Below are 26,116 nucleotides of genomic sequence, written 5' to 3' on the forward strand. Positions count from 1 at the left end.
GGAATATAACATCTTTCTGAAGGACTCCTTGAACAGTATAAATTCACAAAAGCCATGATTTCACAAAATAAGGTAAATAGGCTCATATTGTAGAAATGTGTAAAATTTAAATCATATTTCAAATATAAGACATGCGCAGGATTTAATTATGGGATAAAGTTCAATTGGAAAGAATTAAGCCTGCAAATAAAATACTAAAGACTGAACTTGACCAAACATATTGTGATCAATACAAAAATCGTGCAAATATCAAGATTCCAGGGGTAAAGGATCAGTCTCAAAACCCTGTCCCAATCCCTTGCAAAAGGACATCAATAAAATGCTGCTTCATTTGTGACGTTTCCAACTATATAAAATCCAAAAGCCTGGTCAATATTGCCATTGAATTATTGAGATAATGCATATTTCAGAGCCACAGCGGAGGGTGTATTTTTTCCAAGGGCGGATCCAAGATTTTTTTCGGGGGGAAGGGGGGTGTTTTACTAATTTTTGACTTTTTGGGAGGGGTTTTACTAATTTTTGACTCAGTTTTCGACTAATTATACTGATTTTACCTAGGTTTTACTAATTTTCGACTTATTTTCGACTCGGTCAAAAATTTCGGGGGGGGGGGTTCAAACCGGGTAACCCCCCCCCCCTGGATACGGCCTTGATTTTTTCTGCCGTTGAGTAAGGAAGAAATATCTTTTCTAAAAACTGTTCTCCAGTTTCTTATAATCATTTTTTTCAGATTTCTTTATTATCAATTTTTTTATTAACTTTAATGATTGTTTTATTATTATCTTAATTTTGATTTTTTTATTATTATCTTTGTTATCTTTCCAGATTTCTTTATTATCTTTATTTTATTAAATTTCTTTGGTATCATTTTTTAAGATGCTGATTTATTTTAGGTGAAATACGGGATATACGAGTGCCGCCAGAAAGGGAGGGAGCAGTATCCCACCCATGGAAAATGAAGATAACATAAACTTCACTTTTAGACCCATGACACTACGCATTTGTCCCTTTCTGCCATTGCATAAATTAAAAATAAATGCATTTATGTTAATGAGGAAATTAGCTAACATAAGTGTTTTAATTTGCTACTGTCACATTAATTTCCTAGTGGGATCCGGAAGGGGATATCAGGCCTCCCTTGGAGAGAAATAAATTATATTTTTGCCTCCCCTTAAGAAACCAAGGTGATTTATGTCTAAGAGTCATTGGAATGGAGAAAAATAAAGAGATATGATACGCGTTTTGTTGTTTATATTCTTAAATTATAGTGCTCGATGTATATTAAGCCATTTACTAGAGTCTTGATAAGTTATCAGTGTTATTAGCGAATAAGTTATTAATGTTTATTTACGAAAGTATATAAACGAATAAGTTGTAAAATCAGTTGTATTAATATTTTTTCACCTCTGATGGGGAGTTTCTAGCAGGATTTTAGTTAGGGAAGGCTTTGGATGAAGTGGCGAGACCTAAAATTATTTAAGAAATGTAGGCAATTATTCGGAAAATCCTGATGGTCATAAAATTTGACAGGATCAAATTTAAACAATATTTTCTTATATAAGTTGGTCTATATATTTATACATTAGGGGGGCTGGGGGTAAAGTATTTGGGCAACGAGAATTTAGAAAACAAATCTTATTTAATAATATGCAGAATAATTGTTGCTAACACATTTTGCATGCACACCCGCTATACTTGCACCCCCCCCCCCCTAATGTGCAAACATATAGCCTAAACTATGTAAGTCCAATACATTCTGTCACCTTTGTGGCTATTAAACCGGTTTTCTAAGATCTTATAGAGCATAATTCCTGAGTGTGTATCGTTCAATTAACAAGTATTTATTTTTAAATTAACTAGTCTTTAGGATAAGGTGGGAAATGCTTTTGAAATTCTAGGTGATATAATATAATAAAATACTCTATCGTAAAATATAATATAATATCGTACAATATAATTTCTATGAAAACCCGAAGGCCATAAACAAAAGTCGTTTTTATATACATCTAACTACAAACGCAATGTGGAATTGTGTATTTTTTTTTTGCCAGAAGAAAGATCACGGATGCGTGTTTATTTTTTTTTCCCCAGGGGTGATCGTATCGACCCAGTGGCCATAGAATATTTCAAGATGGCTCATTCGAACGGAAACTAAAAGTTCTAGTGCCCTTTTTATGTAAAAAAAATGGAGGGTATTAAGACCCCCTCCCTTGCTCATTTTTTTCCCAAAGTCACCCGATCAAAATTTTGAGATGGCTATTTTGTTCAACATGGCTGAAAAATACAATAACTATGTCTTTGAGGATGACTTAATCCTCCACAGTCCCCGGGGGAAGGTCTGCGAGTTATGAACTTTGCCCAATGTTTACATATAGCATTGGTTATTGGGAAGTATACAGAAGTTTTCAGGGGGGATTTTTCTGATAGTTGGGGGGGAGGTTACGTGGGAGGATCTTTCTATGGAGGAAGTTTTCATGGAGGAAGGGATATTGCTATGAAGGGTGCGCCGGATTTCCCAGCATTATTTAAGAAAAGATCAGAAATTAAATAAAAAAAAAACAATTTTTTCAACTGAAAGTAAGGAGCAGCAACAAAATTTGAAATGAACAGAAATTTTTACGAATATGATCGGGTCTACTCCCTAGTCATTACCTTCCTCTTTATGCTAAAGTTTTTTTTTTGTACTTTCATCAGAGCTATTTATTCTAATTAATAGCCTTTGCGATTAAGGGGTCATTCTTAAAGAATTTAACCAAAATTTGAACTTTAGCGTAAAGAGCGAGGTATTCACTATGGGCAAACCCCCTGATATACGTGGTAAAAATATACGAATAGATAGATAGATAGATAGAAAATTTATTCAGCCTCTAGGCCATACACAAACATTACAATGATTATATAAGACAACAGCCAGCATACATTTAAATAAATCGTATAACTACTAACAACAAACAAAAAACTTAAACCTATTATTTACATCTTTTTAAACCCTCTTTTAAATCCAGTCACTGCTATAATCGTCTCCCGGGATGAAGATTTAAGGATCCAATGAAAAAACACATCCCCATCTCCTAAATACTTCAATCTTAAATCTGAAAGCCCATGGCACACCATCAAAAAGTGGAGCAAATTTTCTTCCTCCATACCACATAAAGAGCAAGTATAACATGATATCGGACCCTAAGCATTTCTTTCAAATAATTTCCATCTACTTTTTAAGGGCAAACCATTCGCTCGGACCTGGAACCACAGAAGCAAGTTTTCCGGTGGCAAATTCAGCTTAAAATAATATTCTGGTCCAAAAGACTCTTTTATCTTAGAATAGTGGCGCAAGGTTTCAGATTTTCGAATCTGTTCATGCCAGAGTTGGATCTCTTGATCCTCCTTAACATGTTTTAGCTTCCAATAAATTTCCTCTGGATCGCCTGTTGAACCAAGATCTTCATTCCAAGCGTGTGAAAGTCCGGCTTTATCAAGGAGGGCTTTAACATGGAACGGCCACGATCTTTTTCTACCTTGCTGCAATAATTCAAAATATGCGGCTTTCATAAGCCTCTCATCTGGTAGATGGGTAATTTTCAGCCAAAATTTTACTACTTGTATTATCCTTTCTTTGTGCAGCGAAAACAAACCTATATCTCTCTTAAGAGTCTGTCTATGAGTTGAAGCATGTACCCTAACCAATATTTTATAATGTTGTAGTTGAACCATTTCCAATTGCGGGATCGCCTCATATCCACAAACCTCCGCGCCATAATGAATAGTAGGACGAATTTTCGATTGAAACAAATACTTATGCATTTTAATATTTTTAATTTCATTTAAAGCTGAATTCCTTAAAACTGCTGAAGAAACCGCTTTACCTCTACCCCCCATTTCTTTCACATGATCCTTCCAATTTAATTTATTATTTAATACAAACCCTAAATACTTAAAAGTTGTACTTTTTTTCAACTCAATACCCTTAAATAAAAATTTATCATTATTTTTATTTCTCCCAAAAACTATAATTTCAGTCATTTGGATATTTAATCTCATTTTCTTTTTTTTACAAATAAACATTTAATATGTTCAACAATATTTGCAAATCTTCGGCGCTTCTAGCTATCAGCGCCGCATCATCCACAAATAACAACAGAGACAAAGCCAAATTTCCTAAACTCACTGTTGGCGCCCATTTTTCCTAAAAAAAAACAACAATATCATTAATATATAAACAAAATAGCCTCGGTGACAAAGTGCTACCCTGTTTAACTCCTACCTCGCAACTAAATTTATCCGAAAACCCTTTCCCTGCTACCTTAACCATTCCTCTTGTTAGCCTATACATATCACACACTAGTCGAACAAAAATACGGGGCAGTCCTATCCTCAACAATTCTACGCACAACAAAATCCTATTAACACTATCGAATGCTCTCTCAAAATCTACGTAAGCTACCAATAAATTACTCTTACCTCTACTATACTTTTCTATCAACGCCTTAAGTACAGATACCCTGTCAACTGTGCTATATCCTTCCCTGAATCCTCCTTGTTCCTCACGAATTATTCGATTCTTCTTTAACATATTAGCTAGCCTATTATCAATAAATTTTTCTAGAATCTTACTTAAACATGGTACCAGAGCTATAGGTCTATAATTACAAAGTAACCTCGAATTCCCTTTTTTAAATAACGGTAATATTAAAGACGTCTTCCACCCTGAAACCCAAATTCCAGATGAAAGCACACTATTAAACAGCAGTATAAAAATTGGCATAAATAAACTTGAAAACTTTTTATATAAACGAGTTGGAATTCCATCAATTCCAGGAGCTTTCCTCCATCCAATTTCCTTAACACATGTGCAACCTCCTCAATATCTACCTCCTCTGTTAACGAATAATCTTCTTCCCTCGTCGGGTAATTATATTCATCCCAAATATTCCCAATTCTTTATCATACCACTTACTAAGATCTCCTTCTTCTTTACTTACGAAATGTTCCGGCCAGCTATTTGGATCCGGGATTCCCTCTAGCACTTTTCCTTGTCTTTGGTTTACCCTTCTCCAAAATTCCTTCATATTACTCTCCAAATAAAAACGGCTCATTTGCTCAATTTGACGTGTAGAAATTTGTTACGACGTGTAGAATATAGAAATTCGTTACGTAAGTTAACATAAATTACCTCAGATCAAAATTTCGAGAACGCCATTTAGCCAAAAAAAATTGTAAAATTAATATGCAAATTTTGTTTTAATTATTCATGTGCGGTGAGCCAAGAGCAACGTTGCATTAATTCAAAAACGTTAAGAAATTAAACAAAAAACAAGTGTTTTTATAACTGAAAGTAAGGAGCGACATTAAAACTTAAAATGAACAGAAATTAGTCCGTTTATGAAAGGGGCTGTCCCCTCCGCAACGCCGCGCGCATTACGCTAAAGTTTTAGTTTTTCTCACAACTCTGTTTTTTAAAACAATAAAAAACTTTATCGTAAATAGTGAGGCGTTGAGGAGGGGAGAACCCCTTTCAGATACGGAATAATTTCTGTTCGTTTTAAGTTTTAATTCCACTCCTTACTTTCAAATAAAAAACCTTATTCTTTTATTTAATCTCTTTAGAAACCTAACAATATCCTTTTTATAACAATATCCATTTCACTTTTATTCATTCCTTTTTATTTACTAATAGGAATTCTACACACAATATTTCATTAGCAGTAAAACCTACACTTAACAGGAATATTATCCATATGCAAGGCCGTATCAAGGATTTTATTTGGGAAGTGTATTTTTTTCAGGAGGGAGGTACAATGTTTTGAGTCAAAAATGGGTTTATATGCATTTTTATTACTTTCTTACGAGTTGGACAAATATTTTGGGGAGAAGGAAAGGAATTTAAAGCGCCTACCCCCTCCTAGATACGGCCTTGTCTCTATTTCTTTCTTTTTTAGTCAAACCATTCCTTATCTAATTAGTTACATAATTATACATATTTTGCTGTCCTTACATTATTTTGAGCATACATGGCAGCTGGAGGGTAATTAAAAACGATTTTGTAGATTTGTGTGTGTGTTGGGGGGGGGGCTATAATCCTACAGGTCAAGAAATATTTTTACTCTCAAGTAACCTTCAATTTTGAACTTCACATGTTTTAAATAGTTTCGTCCCTCCGCCCCAAAAATATTGACATGGAGTTGAGGATAGTAGTAATGGTTCAATTAAAGGTAGCAGAGAGTCCCCCCGCCATAGCTATAATGATAGGTAGCAGAGAGTCCCCCCACCATACAAGCAGACAGTACTCCTTTATAGTGTTAATCTATACAAGCAGACAGTCACCCCACCATACAACAAGACAAGCATTGTGTTAACTAAAGGTATATTAAGTTAATGTTTTTATGGCTATTGTTGTTATGTTATGTTGATGTTGTTATATGGTTATTGCGGGTTATGTTATGTTAATGTTGTTTGATGGCTATTGTTGATATGTTATGTTGATGTTATGTTGATGTTATGTTATGTTGATGTTATTATATGTTTGTTATGTTATGTTGTATGATGGTTATGTTATCATGATATTGTTTCATGGTCATTTTGATGTTAAGTTATGTTGTTATGTTATGTTGATGTTGTTTCATGGTTATAATATGTTGATGTTATGTTATGTTGGTTATGTTATGTTAATGTTATTTGATGGTTATTGTTATTATGTTATGTTGATATTGTTTCATGGTTATGTTATGTTATGGTGGTTATGTTATGTTAATGTTGTTTGATGGCTATTGTTGTTATGTTATGTTGATGTTATTTCACGGTTATTTTGATGTTATTTTATGTTATGTAATATTTTTATTTGGGCGATTCTCAACTGTGTTCGGTGTAATACACAACTACCATTTGAACAGTGTTGTAAGGTTCCCTACCCGAACCCCAAGGACCCCATCCCCCCAACTTTTTGCCCCTAACCCCCCTAACTCCTGCCCCTAACCCCTCTCCCAAACCCCCTGCTAACCCCCCCCCCACCACTCTCCAAACCCTCCCTCCAACCCCCCCCCAATCAGGCCCCCCCCCCCCCATTTTTTTTTACATATTTTTTTCAATTTTTTTTACATCTCTTAGAATGACATGTAACCTACTTACTACATAAGAAAATCACATTTATCACATTTAATATTTTCCGAACTCAAAATGAGAATCATATAGAAATGTTAGTCGTGACTTTTACTAATAGAAAAATAATGTTTGTAGTGACCATTTTTTTTAACTGTTTTTTTGACAGTTTTTTTCAACTGTTTTTTTTTACATGACTAAAAATCAGCACTCAACATGTTCCATCTACAAATTGTTTTCACGAGGCAATGTACAAAATTTACGAAGAAAAAAACAACATGCAATAAGTTTCACGAATAAAAAAATTAACATGCAACAAGTTCCATGAACAAATCCAGTTTCATTTGGATAAAAATCAATGTATAGGTTTCACAAAGATTAAAATCAACATGTAACAAGGTTCATGAAGAAAAACCAGCATGCAACAAGTTAAACATACAAAAAAAATCAGCACGCAACAAGGTCCATGGAAAAAATCGGCTTCACGAGGAGAGAAACCTAGGTGCAAGTTTCTTAATGAGAAAAATCAACACGCCACAAGTTACACGAAGCAAAAAAAAATATGCAACAATTTTCATTAACAAAATCAGCAAGCAAAAAGTTTTTTGAACAAAATCAGTTTCACGAGGAGAAAAATCAGTGTACGAGTTTTGCAAGGAGAAATAAAATCAATATGCAACAAGTTTCACGAACAAAAAAAAAGTGTCAGCACACAAAAAATATCCACGATCAAAAAAATATGCATGCAGTATGTTCTATGAACAAAAAAAGTTTCAGGAGGAGAAAAAGATCAATGCACATGTTTCACGAAGAGAAAAAAATCCATGAACGTAGTTCCATGAACATATAGTAGTTCCATGAACGTAATTTCCATGAACAAAATTATCTTTACTAGGCAGAAAAAAATCAATGTACTTGTTTCACGAAGAGAAAAAATATACATGCAACAAGTTTCAGGAATAGAAAATCAGCACGCAACAGCTTCCACGGACAAAATCACTTTAACGGGGAGAAAATCATTGTTTAAGTTTCGCGAAGAGAAAAATCAAAATTTAACATGGATCACGAACAAAGAAATATGCATGCAATAAGTTCCATGAACAAAATTAGTTTCACTAGGTAGAAAAAAAATCAATGTACTTGTTTCACGAAGAGAAAAAAAAATAAAAAATCAGCACGCAACAAGTTCCACGAACAAAATCAGTTTAACGGGGAGAAAACCATAGTTTAAGTTTCGTGAAGAAAAAAATTCAGCATGCAACAAGTTCCACGAAGAAAAAAGCAACATGCAATAAGTTTCACGAACAAAAAAAACAGCAAGCAACAAGTTCCAGAATCAGAAAAATATGCATGCAGTATGTTCCATGGACAAAATTAGTTTTAGGAGGAGAAAAAAAAATCAATGTACATGTTTAGCGAAGAGAAAAAATCAACCTGCATCAAGTTTCATTAAAAAAAACTGCATGCAACAAGTTTCAGGAACTAAAAAGAACAATCAGCACGCAACAAGTTCCATTAACAAAATCAGTTTCACGAGGTAAAAAAAATCAATGTACAAGTTTCGGGAAGAGAAAAAAACAGGCTGCAATAAGTTTCACAAACCAAAAAAATCATCCCTCAACAAGTTCCACGAACAAAAATAAGCACGCAACAATTTCCATGAACAAAACCAGTTTTCTCAATGAGAAAAATAATTGTAGATGTTTCACGAAGAGAAAAATCAACATGTAACATGAAACACGGGCATAGAATATGCATGCAATAAGTTCCATGAACAAAATCATTTTCACTGTGCGGAAGAAAAAAAAATCAAGTTTCATAAACAAAAAACCATCATGCAACAAGTTCTATGAACAGCAATCAGCACGCAATAAGTTCCTTGAACAAAACCAGTTTCACGAGGAGAAAAATCAGTGTAAGAGTTTGGCGAAGAGAAAAAAAATCAACATGCAATAAGTTTCACGAACAAAAAAAACAGTAAGCACACAAAAAAATCCACGATAAAAAAAATATGCATGTAGTATGTACCATGAACAAAATTAATTTCAGGAGGAGAAAAAAATCAATGTGCATGTTTTACGAAGAAAAAAAAATCCACCTGCAACAAGTTTTACGAATAAAAAAAACAGCAAGCAACAAGTTCTACAAAAAAAAAACAATCAGCATGCAACAACTTCCATTAACAAAATCAGTTTCACGAAGCGAAAAATCAATGTACAAGTTTCGAGAAGAGAATAAACAAAATCACACTGCAATATGTTTCACGAACAAAAGATCATCACTCAACAAGTTCCACGAATACAAATTAGCGTGCAACAAGTTCAATGAACAAAATCAGCTTTCTCAATGAGGAAAATCATGGTAGAAGTTTCACGAAGAGAAATATTAACATTTAACATGGATCACGAACAAAGAAATGTGCATGCAATAAGTTCCATGAACAAAATTAGTTTCACTAGGTAGAAGAAAAAATCAATGTACTTATTTCACGAAGAGAAAAAATAAACATGCAAAAAGTTTCAGGACAAAAAAATCAGCAAGCAACAAGTTCCACGAACAAAATCAGTTTAACAGGGAGAAAATCATTGTTTAAGTTTCGCGGAGAAAAAAATTCAGCATGCAACAAGTTCCACGAATAAAATTCAGCATGCAACAAGTTCCACGAAAAAAAATCAGCACTCAACAAGTTCCACAAACATAAATCAGCAGGGGCAAGTTCCTCGAACAAAATTGGCTTAAAGGGAAGAAAAAAAAATCAATGTGCAAGTTTCACGAAGCGAAAATCAAGATTCAACAAGTTTAATGAGCAAAAACCATCATGCAACAAATTCCATGAACGACAATCAGCACGCAACAAGTTCCTTGAACAAAATCAGTTTCACGAGGAGAAAAATCAGTGTACGAATTTCGCGAAGAGAAGAAAAAGCAACACGCAACAAGTTTCACGAACAAAAAAAATCAGCACGCAATTAGTTCAAGAATCAGAAAAATATGCATGCAGTATGTTCCACAGACAAAATTAGTTTTAGGAGCAGAAAAAAAAATCAATGTACATGTTTCACAAAGAGAAAAAATCAACATGTATCAAGTTTCACGAATAAAAAACAGGATGCAACATGTTCCACGAACTAAAAAAAACAATCAGCACGCAACAAGTTCCATTAACAAAATCAGTTTCACGAGGTGAAAAATAAATGTAAAAGTTTCGCGAAGAGAAAAAAACAGGATGCAACAAGTTTCACAAAAAAAATCATCACTCAACATATTCCGAGAACATAGATCAGCATGCAACAAGTACCAAAATCAGCATGCATCAAGTTTCACGAAGAAAAATAAGGACTCAACAAGCTCCACAAACATAAATCAGCACGGTCAAGTTCCATGAACAAAATTGGCTTCAAGACAAGAAAAAAATCAATGTGCAAGTTTCACGAAGAGAAAAATCAACATGCAACAAATTTCATGAACAAAATACCATCATGCAACAAGTTCCATGAACAACAATCAGTTTCATGAGGAGAAAAATCAGCGTACAAGTTTCGTGAAGAGAAAAAAGCAACATGCAATAAGTTTCACGAACAAAAAAAATCAGCAAGCAACAAGTTCCAGAATCAGAAAAATATGGATGCAGTCCATGGACAAAATTAGTTTGAGGAGGAGAAAAAAAATCAAAGTACAAGTTTCACTAAGAGAAAAAATCAACATGCAACAAGTTTCACAAATAAAAAACAACATGCAACAAGTTCCCTGAACTAAAATAAGACAATCAACACGCAACAACTTCCATTAACAAAATCAATTTCACGAGGTGAAAAATTAAAGTACAAGTTTCGCGAAGAGAAAAAAACAGAATGCAACAAGTTTCACAAACAAAAAGAAAATCATCCCTCAACAAATCCCATAAACATAAATCAGCATGCAACAAGTTCCAAAAACAGCATTCAACAAGTTTCACGATGGAAAATCAGCACTCAACAAGCTCCACAAACATAAATCAGCACAGTCAAGTTCTATGAACAAAATTGGCTTCAAGAGAAGAACAAGTTTCATGAACAAAAAACCATCATGCAACAAGTTCCATGAACAAAATCAGCATCACAAGGAGAAAAATCCGTGTACAAGTTTCGCGAAGAGAAAAAAGCAACATGCAACAAGTTTCACGAAAAAAAAAAATCAGCAGGCAGCAAGTGCCAGAAACAAAAAGCAGTACTCAACATGTTCCAAGATCAAAATCACTTTCACGAGGACAAAACCAATGTACAATCTTCACGAAGAGAAAAAACAACATGCAACCAGTTTCAAGAAAAAAACCTTTAGTAATCCACAAGTAAATCAACATGCAACAAGTTTCACGAACAAAAAATAAAAAGAGTGTGCAACCGGGTGCCTGCAGCCAACCTACAATACCACCCTTTTTTAAAGTAACTGCATTCATGTTAGGTTCAATTAGGCTCACTTGGCGTGGCGCGCCACGCGAAGTGCTTTTTGTTTCTGGAAACTTGTTGCAGCCTGTTTTTTTTTATCTTCGCGTAACTTGTACATTGATTTTTTTATTACCTCGTGAAACTGATTTTGTTAATGGAACTTGTTGCGTGCTGATTGTTTTTTTTTAGTTCGTGGAACTTGTTGCACGCTGTTTTTATTCGTAAAACTTGATGCATGTTGATTTTTTCTCTTCGTAAAATATGGACATTGATTTTTTTTTCTCATCCTAAAACTAATTTTGTCCATGGAACATACTACATGCATATTTTTCTGATTCTGGAACTTGTTGCTTGCAGTTTTTTTTGTTCGTGAAACTTGTTGCATGTTGCTTTTTTCTTCGTGGAACTTGTTGCATGCTGAATTTTTTTCTTCGCGAAACTTAAACAATGATTTTATCCCCGTTAAACTGATTTTGTTAGTGGAAGTTGTTGCGTGCTGATTTTTTATTCCTGAAACATGTTGCATGTTTATTTTGCCTCTTCATGAAACAAGTATATTAATTTTTTTTCTACCCAGCGAAACTAATTTTGTTCATGGAACTTATTGCATGCATATTTCTTTGTTCGTGATCCATGTTAAATGTTGATTTTTCTCTTCGCGAAACTTAAACAATGATTTTCTCCCCGTTAAACTGATTTTGTTCGTGGAACTTGTTGCGTGCTGATTTTTTATTCCTGAAACTTGTTGCATGTTTATTTTTTCTCTTCGTGAAACAAGTAGAATGATTTTTTTCTACCTAGTGAAACTAATTTTTTTTCATGGAACTTATTGCATGTATATTTCATTGTTCGTGATCTATGTTAAATGTTGATTTTTCTCTTCATGAAACTTCTACAATGATTTTCCTCATTGATAAAACTGGTTTTTTTCATGGAGCTTGTTGCACGCTGATTTATGTTCGTGAAACTTGTTGAGTGATGATCTTTTGTTCGTGAAACGTGTTGCAGTGTGATTTTGTTTATTCTTTTCTCGAAACTTGTACATTGATTTTTCTCTTCGTGAAACTGGTTTTTATTAATGGAAGTTGTTGCATGCTGATTGTTTTATCTGTTCGTGGAACTTGTTGCTTGCTGTTTTTTTTATTCGTGAAACTTGTTGCAGGTTGATTTTTTTCTCTTCGTGAAACATGTGCATTGATCTTTTTCTCCTCCTGAAACTTTTTTTGTTCATAGAACATACTGCATGCATATTTTTTTGATCGTGGATATTTTTTGTGTGCTGACTGTTTTTCTTTTGTTCGGGAAACTTGTTGGATGTTGATTTTTTTTTTCTCCTTGCGAAACTCGTACACTGATTTTTCTCCTCGTGAAACTGATTTTGTTTAAGGAACTTGTTCGTGCTGATTTTGTTAATGGAACTTGTTGCATATTTTTTTTTTGGCTCGTGTAACTTGTTGCATGTTGACTTTTCTCATTGAGAAACTTGCATATTGGTTTCTCTCCTCTTGAAGCTGATTTTCTCCATGGAACTTGTTGCGCGATGATTTTTTTTGTATGTGTAACTTGTTGCATGCTGGGTTTTCTTCATGAACCTTGTTACATGTTGATTTTAATCTTTGTGAAGCCTATACATGGATTTTTAGCCAAATGAAACTGGATTTGTTCATGGAACTTGTTACATGTTAATTTTTTTTATTCGTGAAACTTATTGCATGTTGTTTTTTTCTTAGTGAATTTTGTACATGATTCACGAACGTATGTGTGTTGATTTTTTTATTTTCTCCTCGTGAAAACAATTTGTAGATGGAACATGTTGAGTGCTGATTTTTAGTCATGTAAAAAAAAAGTTGAAAAAAACTGTAAAAAAAACTGTCAAAAAAATGGTCAATACAAACATTATTTTTCTATTAGTAAAAGTCACGACTAACATTTCTATATGATTCTCATTTTGAGTTCGGAAAATATTAAATGTGATAAATGTGATTTTTTTTATGTAGTAAGTATGCTACATGTCATTCTAAGAGATGTAAAAAAAAGTTGAAAAAATATATGTTAAAAAAAAGGGGGGCTGAGGGAGGGCAGTTGGAGGGGGGAGGGGGTTTAGCAGGGGGTTGGGGGGGAGGTAGGGGCAGGAGTTGGGGGGGGGGGGTTAGGGGCAGGAGTTGGGGGTAGGGGCGAAAAGTTGGGGGGGAGGGGGTCCTTGGGGTTGAGGGAGGGGACCTTACAACACTCTTCAAATGGTAGTTGTGTATTATACCCAACACAGTTGAGAATCGCCCAAATAAAAATATTACATAACATAACATAACATCAAAATAACCATGAAATAACATAGCATAACAACAATAGCCATCAAACAACATTAACATATCATAACCACCATAACATAACATATCCATGAAACAATATCAACATTACATAATAACAATAACTATCAAATAACATTAACATAACATAACCAACATAACATAACCATGAAATAAAATCAAAATAACATAACAACATAACTTAACATCAAAACAACCATGAAACAATATCATCATAACATAACCATCAAACAACATAACATAACCAACATAAAATAACATCAAGATAACATAAAATCAACATAACATATCAACAATAGCCATCAAACAGCATTAACATAAAATAACCAGCAATAACCATATAACAACATCAACATAACATAACAACAATAGCCATAAAATAGTAACATAACATCCCTTTAATTAACACAATGCTTGTCTTGTTGTATGGTGGGGTGACTGTCTGCTTGTATAGATTAACACTATAAAGGAGTACTGTCTGCTTGTATGGCGGGGGGACTCTCTGCTACTTATCATTATAGCTATGGCGGGGGGACTCTCTGCTACCTTTAATTGAACCATTACTACTGAGGATGCTTATTATTTATGCTTTATTTGCACCGAATACATAGCATTTTGCTTAACAATAAGAAAGAGATTATAAGTTTTCTTTGTTTTATCTAATCTCTCGTTATCTTTCCAAACTATTGACACATTTATTATCCCCTATCAATTTTTATCCGAATTGCTTCAGAACCTCTCTCTGGTGTCTGGAAAACTTGCTATTGGGTCCTTTGTCTTTGATTTTGTCAGCCGACGCTAGGCACAAAAAACAGCATTTGTGGTATCAAACATCCTTAAAATACGAAAAAATTTAAGGTAAGACATAATAGTGATTTCATGTTTAGCTAATTATTTATAGGTATAGAGTATGATCGTCTACGGATGTACACCCTATAACAACACAGATTCGATAGCAACCATCATCCAAAGACACAAGGACAGTGGATATTACGCCAAAATTTATGTCGTTATTGTGCTACTTTTATATCTACTTGGATTAACTATAATTTACATACAACATTGGAGGAAGTATTCTGCTAGCTTGGGTTTTTGTGATGCATTAAGTGATTGTATAGCTTCATTATGGCAACAACTTAAATCTGATAATAATAGAGCGGCAGCTGATAGTGGTAAAAGGATTAGTCCCCTTGTAGTAGTCACCCCAGCTGAGACTTCACTGTAGTTGCTACTCCAGATGTTGCTATTCCAAATACAAAAGGTAATACTTATTTTGTTTCTTGACTGTTGCTGATTGTTGCTTTTTTTGGTAGCTATTCCAGATGTTGCATATTCCAAATACAAAAGGTAATACTTATTTTGTTTCTTGACTGTTGCTGATTGTTGCTTTATTTGGTAGCTATTCCAGATGTTGCATATTCCAGATATAAAAGGCAATTTTCCTCTCCTATAACTTACAAAGTCTTATTTTTTTTCAGTTTTGTGTTAATTTTGTCATTAAAAGTAATTAAAATAATTTCATCCAACCTCTCCCCCGGGTTCTTTCCATTAGAGATTTTTCGTGAAAAACTGCAGATGAAAAATAATTTCTGACATGGTAAAAAAGGGTAATGCTTTCTTTTGTGTTTTGACTGTCGCCATTTGTTGCGCTTTATACTTTCTTTGTTTTTTGACTGTTGCTGTATGTTGCTTTTTGTTTTGTAGCTATTCCCGATGTTCCGTATTCCGGATCAGGGGCCTTAATTTTCTATAGGACAGGGGGCAACTGCCCCTCCCAGATATCGGTTTCCCCCGGAACCCCAGTTTGCTCCTCCTCAACCGAAACTTAGTTTCTTCAAAAATATTGTCAAAACTAAGATAAGCCTGGATAATTCAAGGATCGACAGAAGCGAATCAGTTTTCTTTAGTACATCCTTATGTTCATGTTATGTTGATTATGTTCATGGTATTACATGGCTCATTTTTCAGTTTTTACTACCATTTGACTTGATTTGAGAAACTTGGCTCCCACCATGCCCCTCCCCAGGATTTATCCCTCCCCAAACATGAAATTACGCCACTATTCTAGATATAAAAGGCAATACTATCTTTTATCTTTTGAATTTAAAAACTTGGATTTCCAAAGCTGTGGAATATGATCCTAAAATTCAGGCGAAGAAGTTAAAATCAAAAGAAACTAAGTATGTATCTCGTTAATGGTCTTTAATTTTTACCAAGGAAGTCCGTAGTCCAGTAATCCATAGTCCAGCAGTTCAGCATCCTATGCTATTTTCTCATCAGCTTCATGCCTCATTTATTTCCAGTTATCAATATTGTACTGTTTTAATTCTAGTCTTAATTTCTCGCCAAACGTCAATGCAACGTCGAAAAACATCTAAAACATCTCGATTTATCGACATGTTTACCTAAGAGATTACTAATTTTTTAATGGTTTTTTGAGCTGTAGAGGAGGTTGCATGTTCTTTTTTTTATGGTGACTCCAATAGCAGCTCGGCACTGCATATATTGATGTGCATCATCAGCATTGGTTGCATATTTAGTACGTTTTTATAACCATTCGTGAAAATATTTTTAATGCTAGCACGCCCCTACGACAACGTGTTTATGCAAGTTCATGGGCGGGTCACAAGATTCAATTAAAAAAGAGCTGTTTTCATCTATATATATATATATATATATATGAAGTTAAACTTACTAAAAATCAAAAGTTAATTAATAGTAAAATAAGCTCAATAGAATAAACAACATAGTATTCAGATAAAAAATTAATTCGATCTTAAAACCGGATGAAAACACTAGAAATAAGCTGTCATATCCCCCTTTGATTGCCCTAAAGACTAGAGTGCACTAGCACAATTTATAATTGTTGTTTGATATTGTTTTCTAGCTGGTAATGCTAATATTTTTTTTTGATGCAGCTGAATAAAAAGAAAAATGTAGCAAAATTGAAGACTCAAATGTTGGTTGAACTTTACCGAAAACAGAAGTGTTAAGCCAAAATTTCTATTTCATGTCTTAAATATTTTATTTACCTATAAATTTGTATACTTTCGAATGAAATGAATAAAAGGATAATGAGTAACAGACATAAGTGCCTTTCTCAAGTAGTAAAAGCAGAATGATTGTCACAAGTGTTGTTTCAAAATTGTTTATTTTATTTTTCAGGACACTTTATTAGTATTTCCATGTTTCAAACTCTCTTCATGAAAAATATACTATGCGAAATATACAGTGTTAGCAGTAAAGCGTAAATGTCATTACGGCCTTTAGGAGGCTCCAAGAGGGGGGAGAAGAAAGAAAAAAAAGTTGTTTTTCCTTTCAAAGTTCACTAGCATTTTAGTTTTTAAATGTTATGATAAAAAACAATACTCAAATACCATAGTTTTCAGCAACTAGCCATTGGAGGTTCTGAGAGGGCCATAGCAGCCCATATCTTATTTAAATATAAATTCTGGCCGTTAAAAGCCCAACATTCTGTTAATTATAATTTCTATTCGTTTTAGGTTTCATTTTCTATTCGTTTTAGCATAAATTATTGCATGAGTATTTTTGCTAATTATAGGTTTTTTTTATTTTTGTAAGTACATTCTTTAGAAAGTTTTTGTTTCTTAGTTCAATCCCAAATAGCAACATTTCACCTTTTACACTCTTCTGAATGTTTTTTTATTTTTAATGAAAATAGGTTAATAAAACATTCCTAGATAAACTTTAGACTTATCTATAATCAAAGCCTACTTCCGTAAATGAAAAGTTGAAAATGCCTCGCTTCCCTTAGGAAATCCTTAGAGATAGTGAGTTACGAAATCTTAAGAGAAGCCACTGGAAAAAGTAAGGTGAAAAAAGTAAAGCAAAAAAGTAATTTTTTGGCAGGAGGTTCAATTCAAGGTGGCCTTTGTCTATCATGGTTGCAGCGGTAGCTGCAACCTAGTAAAGAGTGAACCACAATCAATTGTAATCAAAATTTGAAAAACGCGTTTTAAAAAAACTGCCTTTTGAGAAAAAATTGCCATCTGACACTGAATCAGGAAAGATAGCTGTTGTTTCGGTTAATCTTAAAAGAAAAAGTTTATTGCGAAAAGAAATGTTTGTTGATTTCGAAAAAGATCCTGAAACCTCTTGACAATGGCGTCAGACCGAAATGAAAAGTGCACCATTGGAATCAGCATGGTCCAAAACCTTTTTTAGGATAATTACAGTCACTCACCTTGAACACTAAGGAAAATGACCTTTTTGCATGGGTAGCATTGATGTGTCTCCTTTTTTCTCATCAGGGCTAGCGAACGACCAGAACATCATAGAGAGATGTTTAATGGTTAATTCGAATGGAAATTAAATTTTCTAGTGCACTTTTTAATTGACCAAAAAGATTGGAGGGCAAACAGCCCCCTCCCCCCCAAACTAGTCCTTTTAAAATTTTGTGATAGCCATTTTGTTTAACATAGTTCAGAAGTCCAATATATATGGTTTTGATGATGATATGGCCCTCCATAGTCCCTGGGGAAGGGCTGTATGTGGTATCGGGCGTATCGATATCGTGCGTATCGGTATCAGGCGCATTGATATTGCATGTATCGTATCGGATATATCGGTATCCGTATCCGTTGTTTTTTTTCAGTCATTTTCAAGGCTCATTTCTTAAAGCATTTCCCGGCAAGGTATCATGGTTGCACTGGTAGCTGCAACTTAGTAAAGAGCGAACCACAGCCCATAGTAACAAAAAGTTAAAAAACGCGATTTGAATAAAACTGGCTATTGAAAAAAAAATCACCTTCTGACACTGACTCAGGAATGTTAACTGTTATTTCGGTTCGTCCTAAAGTAAAAGTTTATTGCGAAAAGACATTTATTGTGATTTCGAAAATAAAACCTAAAATCCCTCGAAAATGGCTTCAGATCAAAATGAAAAGTATACCATTGGAATCAAAATGATCAAAAATCTTGTACAGGGAAATTAAAGTCCCCCCCCCTGGAACAATAAGGAAAATCACTTTTTTGCATCGATAGAACTGATCTTACTCCTTTTTTTATTTCTTTTTTTTTCAATAGACCTAGCGGGCTACCAGAACATCATAGAGAAATGCTTAATGGCTCATTCAAAAGCTATTTCTCATATCTACGTGCTTTTTATAAATTCTGCCACCTGCAAGTGCCATATGGCACTAAAATGACACTTTTTATGCAATTTCTCAAGGGGTAGCACTGACAGGCAACCAGAACATCGTAGAAAGATCCTTTATAGCTCATATAAAAGATATTTCTCATATCTGGGTCTTTCATATAAATTCCACCATCAGTAAGTTCCAAATGACACTAAAAACGGCACTTTTGGTGCCGTGTCTCAAGTGGAAAATCCGGGGCTATTGGACTAGCAGAACTTATAAGAGTGATATTTAATGACTCATTTGAAAGCTATTGCTCTTATATATGTGATTTTCTTATTATCAATTTTACCATTCGTAAGTGTGATATAGCACTGAAAACAACACATTTGGTGTCACTTCTTAAGTAGAAAAGCTCTGAATTACAAAACAGGCACTTTTGCAATGGGTATGTTCCAGAACCCTCAACTGGAGGTTCACAAGAACCCCTTCCGTATACTCCCCTCCCAGCCGTCATAAATCGTCTGCTCATCCGTAAGCTACTGAAACATTGGCAGGCTATCACACCGTCGTAAATAGATGTTTAATGGCTCAATTAAAAGCTATTGTTTATATTTACTAGGTTTTTAAAAATTCTACCATCTATTAGATTTCACAGATTTTAATGTTAACTAGGTTCTGAAGACAGTTTGCAATGAACTCTTTGTCGTGGTTGTAGCATTAGCTGCAACCTAGTAAAAAGCGAACCACAGCCCATAGTGACTAAAAGTTAAACAATGTTAAAACGGTCGTTTTTCTTATTTTTTCCACGCCTAGCGGGTTGCTAGAACATCATAGAGAGATACTTAATAGCTCATTCATTAGATATCTATTATTAGATAGATCTTTGAAAGCTCATATAAAAAATATTGCTCATGTTAACGTTCTTCCTATAAATTCAACCATCTGCAAGTTTCAAATAGCACCAAAAACGGCACTTTTGGTGCCATGTCTCAAGTGGAAAAGCAAGGGCCAGTGGGCTACCAGAACTTTTTAGAGTGATGTTTAATGACTCATTTGAAAACTTTTGCTCATATCTACGTGTTTTTCTTCTTCTTTTTTTTTATCAATTCTACCATTCGTAAGTGAGATATAGCATTGAAAACAACATTTTTGGTGCCACTTCTTAAGTGGAAAATCTTGAAATCATAAAACGGTATTATTGTAATAATTATGGTCCAAAACCCTTAACTGGAGGTTTCTAAGAGACCCTCACATATACTCCCCCTCTAGACTCTCTTAGTAAGTTTCATAAATCGCCTACTCATCTTTAAAGTAAAGATTATTGAGATAACAAATTAATTAAAAAAAAAACCTTTCTAATAAAAATCTACCAAAAATTGAGCTTGATTGATCAACAGTTTTGAATTGAACCTTCAAAATTCACTCTGTGATGAAGGCTGTGTAGTAGTTCTAACAGCGGTAATTGAGGGGAAGGGAGTTCCTTGCCCCCTTTGTTTTTTGCTCTTGCCTAGGTTTTGAAAAACACCTTTTTTTGGTCATTTCATTGGAAAAGGCTCTTGTTTCATTTAAAAAAGTTGGGGAAACTACCGAAAGTGCATTTTGTGGGATTGTGCTACCAAGTCATTTTTTTTAAAGTGATTATGTATAAATATAAGCTTTTAAATGCGCCCTTAAACAGCTCTCTTTTGTTAGAGTAGCGTTCTAGTTTCTGCTAGTCAGTAGGTGATTTATAAAGCCCTGTCTTCATTATGGCTTTTTCAGGCGAAGTCAACCGAGTAAAAACAGCTTTTTGCTCATCGAAAAACAACCGTTCCTGATAATGAAATTTATGTTATAGACTGAAAGTTTTTCGTAGCTGTCAAGGTTGTTTGCAGTATTTTCTAGAGGTGTCTTATCTCCCCTAGATCGGTGATAATTAGAAATTATATTAAAATAAGTTTTCAACTGAAACTAAGAAGTGAGGTTAAAACTTAAAACGAACATACATTATTTCGTATAAATAAAAAGATCACGATAGCTTTGTTTCTACATTAAATTTTAACCAAAAACGAAAAAAGATTAATTTAAAAAAACAAAGTTTTCCCGAGGGAAGCAAAGAGCGAAGTTGAAACTTAAGACGGACAAAAATTATGACTTCACATCCTATTTAATATATATCAATAAAACTAGTACAAATAATAAAACACAAAATAATACAGGAGTTTTGGCACAGTAAAAGCAAACAAATTAAGGACACGTTTTACAGGATAAAAATATTATCAATACCTTTTAGGATCAATCCCTTTTAAGATAAAGCAACAATCCATTTTAAGATTTTGCTTTATTCTTTTTACGTTTAATTTGGTATTACTTCTGCACAATGGCTCAGTTCAATGACTGGCTCTCTTTTTGGTTCTGAAAAGGACTTGTCATGATTAGTTTGTACACAAGTTCGAAGTAAAACCATCTTGATAGTATTAGGACTAAAGACTAGCTTTAGAATTTGAATCATAGCTTGAAATTCACTGTTGTATTGAGAGATATATTTGGATTTCCAGAGTTCATATTATGTCTTATTTGATCTTCCGTTTGCGTATCCAGTAGATTTTTTGATTGTTTGTTTTTCAATGTCTAATAAAAGAATTTATCTCTATTCAAACTGTTATTTATCGTCATGGAAAGGCACTGTGGTCTTCGAAATTACTTACGTCGTATATATGGGTTCCCATGTAGTTCTACCCTTATTTAACTGAACGTTCTTTCAACTCAACCCCACTTTAATCATGTAAGCTAAAAAGAAAGAAAAAAGAAAAATGTGATAAAATCACATCTCATCATATTTTGCGATGAAAAAACTACAACATTAAGCCAATTTATGCCCACTTTATAACACGGAAATACAGAAAAAATTTCCGTTTTCATATTTGGTCCCACTATTGGTAATGAAATCTTGCTGCAATTTTTCTATTCTATCAGCTTTTTCCAACAAAAAACAAAAATACGGAAATATTAAGCTTTCTTTTTTATTTGGCATTCCTTTTAGACACGCTTAAGGAACTATGATATTAGCCAAAAAACAGAAAAAAAACATGTGATAACAGATGTTACAAATATGAATTTTTTTATTTTTTATTTCACTTCTGGTAATGAGATGTTACAATTTTTCATTCCAACAGAGATTTCCAAAAACGAGTAATAATGCGGTCTTATTTGGCTTTCCTTTTCAAAATTTGGATTTAAACTAACTTGACACTTTTTTTACACTCTTAAAAAATCACCTAACCCCCCTCCCCCTTAAAAAAAAAGAGAAGAACGTAATGACTGACTTTACAAAAATAGGCCAATGCAATTCAAGCCCACTTCAAAGCACAAAACTATAGAATAAAAATTTCCCTTTTTGTCTTTGATCCCCTCTGAGCCGTGTTGCAAGATTTGGATGGAAAGGATTATGCTTCTTTGATCCCAAAATTATGCTTTTTTGGGCAGATTTATGCTAAACCCAGATTTATACTCCCAAGTTTCACGAAAAAGTTAATAAGGTAAGGAAAAGTAAAAACACTATAGAAAATAAATAAATAGGCTTTACCTTGTCCAGGGATAGGATCTTGGTTCACAATTTATGTTTTTTGTTGAAACTTCATTTTGCGCCATGTTGCATTTCTTCTCGAAGCGGTTAACAGTCTTTGAAAACCTAATCTTATTTCATCATTCAAATTTTACTTCACATACATTAAAAAAAAAACAGTTCATATTAACTGACCTACTTCAGCATCGCTTTTAAATTCGTCTTCATGACCAGGGGTGGAGGGCCTAAATAGAGGTTCTTGAATTGTGGAGCCCTATCTGATTGTCTGTAGAGATATATTTGCAGCAAACTGTATATTTTGTTTTTAGTCACGACTTTACAACCATAATGGCTTCAATACTTTCTTTCTTCAACCCATTCCGTTTTTTGTCTTGACATCACTCATCCAAGAATTGTTGTTTCTGAGTCTGCATTCGAATGCGGTAGGGACAGCACCCTCCCTATTAGTTCTGCCAGGTCTGGGAAACTCTTTCGTTGGTGAAGTTTCTTTTTCGTGTAGGCTATTTTTCTCAACATCAAGTCTTTAGTAATTTTGCTCATATGTTCCTTCTCAGAGTCACTAAAGTATATGGCAGCTTGCGCCACTGGAAGTCAATATCTATGAGTTTCGGCGTGAGACTTGGAAATCGGTTCACTATAACGCGTCGTGACGGAATACTGGTTCTTTCAGTTCCCAGGGCCATCTTGGGATTTGCAAACTGAAGGAACTTCAAAAACGGATCACCGTGTGGAAATCGCTTCAGCGTTTTTGCTGCTGCGGTAATATGACAACCTTAAACATCTTTTTCGAAAAGTGTTTACATCCTCAGGGGCTATTTTACCACTTTGCATTGATGACATAAGGAATTCCGCACATTCATCTTCTAAAAAAAACATGTTCTAATGATTTGTTATGATTCGAGTTTGATAGATTGATCATTATACAGTCTCTGAGAAACTTTTCTTGGATGAAGTTGCGACACAGAGTCTCGATGAACTTTTCACGCTCAGACTGCAAATATCCGACGAGGTTTTTTTGCTGATTGGAAAAAGGCATTGAAGGAGTTGCAGTCGTTAAGAGAATACTTATGGAAAATCAAATACGCAGCAGCTTGCCGGTCTTCTCCTGAAGCTAGCACGAAAACTGTTCAAGGGTACTCCAAAGATCAAGAAGTCTCACAATGCACTGGTGAGCAGCAAGCCATCTCGTGTCTGCGAGTTTAAGTAGTCTCTTCAAATATGTTTTGTAGTACTCCTGAAACTCAATAAGAATCGTAGTTCTTTTTAAACTTGAAGTAAGGTAATTAACAACCATCCTCACAAATTCCTCAACATTCTTCAGTATCTCAGCTGTAGCAGCAGTAGCACATAGATTTACTGAATGGCAAATACTTCCGTAGAGTCCTTTGAATCCTTCAAAGGATCCAAAGCAGAGAAGAGAAATTCGAGAGCTGAGAAATCTGCTCTGGCTCTCATTCAAATCATGGCACATCTATTTCCCCTGCTTTGTCTTTATGAGGCAGTCTTTCTTCTTCAGCCTAATTGCAAAGTGGATGGCTGAAATACTAAACATTGTTGACTGTTGTCAACAACAAACACATGTTGACCTAACATGCTCTGCATGTTTACCAATATTTTGGAATTACATTGTAATATTTTTTCATTCTACTCATGATGACTCTACTACTCTTCTTGATTACTGGCAAAGCCTACTTACAGGTTAGACAAGCACAAAGTTCAAAGGGATCAGAAATTGAGAGTTAAAGCTGCCTGAAATAACTAAATTTGAAACTGAATTTAAAATAAAATGTAAGAAATATCCTCTGCTCTCATTGAAGTCTTTCTCACAGCCAATATTTTTGGAATTATATTGCAATAATGTTTTTATCCTGCTCTTGATGACTCTACTACTCTTCTTGATCACTGGCAAGGCCTACTTACAGGCTAAACAAGCAAAAAGTTTAAAAGGAACAGGAAAAATTTCTATATTACATGGTTAATTTTTGAATATGGCAAAGTAGCAGCTTGGTTGCCATCTATATTCACTCTGGATACCATTGCCTTACATTCCTAGAGAGCTCTGCTCATTACATTTAGTTTGGTCGGAAAATTCGAAAAACCATCTCTGGTGTTGGTTTGATTTTCAGATTTGAGTTGTTCTACATTGCCTTAGATTATGCTACAATTTTCCATTCTAACAAAATACTACTACTACTACTAACAACTCACCGCAGCACCAAGCCACCTGAGGCCAACACAGCTACTCACGCTCCTCCTCCACCCCAATCTATTCAAAGCCTCCTTTTTACACCCGCCCATGAAGTTTTCATTTCCTTTAAATCTTTCTTTATGACGTCCTCCCACCCCAGACGAGGACGACCTATTATGCCGTCTTGTTTTAGATACACCTAAAAAGTTATCATATCAGTCTCCTTCTAAAAAAAAAACAAAAAAAAAGTGATGACTTGACATCATAAGAATAAGCCAGTACAATTAAAATCCACTTTAAAACACAGAATATAGAATAAAAATTCATCTTTTTATCTCTAGTCTATTATTGGTAATAAGGCCTTACTGCAACTTTTCCTTCACCTGTTGTTTACGCTTTTCTAAAATCTGACTCATTCCAAATTGTCACCCTCTTTTAAAAATAATTCCTGGCAACGTCGTTACTCCAATTCTCCAGAAAACTAAAACTTTTGAATCTTGGTTTACAGGCAAATCCATACAGTTATACAATTTTCCAGAATTAAAGTCAGATCTAGGAATAAAGATGTTAATGTAGTTAAAGATTAAGCGGTCTATTATTCATTGCTAAGAGACGAAAATAACATGTGATAAACAGAAGATAAATTCTTTGAAATGAAACTAATAGAGGGCTTTATGCAGTCACATACGCCCTCTAAAAAACTACTTGCTCCGGGTCTGGCCATGGGGCAAAGGCCAATGAACGAAGGAAACAAAAGATATAGCCTAACTGAATCTTTAAGATTAAAGGGAATTGACGCTAAAAGCTTTGAAACTAGAAACAAAAGTTAGTTTGATTTCTTTTCCAGATGTCTCCAAAAGATGCTCCTTGGGAATTCGACAATCATTATGAAAGGATTAAGAAGATGCGTTAACAAGATTTAGGCTGATTACTTTTGTAAATTTCTTACTTGATCTTTGTATTCTGCTTTTTTGAAAGTTTGTGTTTCAGATTAAAATTATTTTCATTAAGCTTTAATATTAACGAGATGGCATACCCGTTTTAGAAGATTGAGAATCTTTAAGACACAAGTTACTTAGGATGCACTGAATCCTAGTTTTAAGGTCTAGCTTATAAATTTAACAGCAAACCATTGAACTAAGCCTTACCATTGCGTGGGGAAGGACATTATTTTCTTATTGTAAATAACAGGCAAGGCATACTCGTTCGATGTGAAGAGCTAGATTAGATTCTTGGCAAAGAGCCTTTATGTTTGTGTATTTTGAATGTTTTGTGAGATGGAAATCGATAAAATTTCACAATCAAGCTTCAGTGATTTTCTACAAGCTAAGAATAGTGTTTCTAACTGTTTAGACCGACAAGGAGAATCTAAAGTATTTCCGCAAAATTGAACAGCAGTAAGCAAAACATTCGATTTA

General features: G+C 34.2%; 1 long non-coding RNA gene across 1 annotated transcript; it reads left to right on the forward strand.

Moving 5' to 3' along the window:
- LOC148943385 (uncharacterized) lies at positions 1-25,680 on the forward strand. Its single transcript, XR_016143006.1, has 3 exons — positions 1-72; positions 14,745-15,104; positions 25,546-25,680. It is a non-coding gene; the product is annotated as an uncharacterized LOC148943385 (long non-coding RNA).
- Positions 25,681-26,116: the final 436 nt, after the last annotated feature.

The sequence above is a fragment of the Artemia sp. Qi Xiang Cuo genome, chromosome 15, assembly GCF_049724085.1.
Source record: "Artemia sp. Qi Xiang Cuo chromosome 15, ASM4972408v1, whole genome shotgun sequence".
NCBI lineage: Eukaryota > Metazoa > Arthropoda > Branchiopoda > Anostraca > Artemiidae > Artemia > Artemia sp. Qi Xiang Cuo.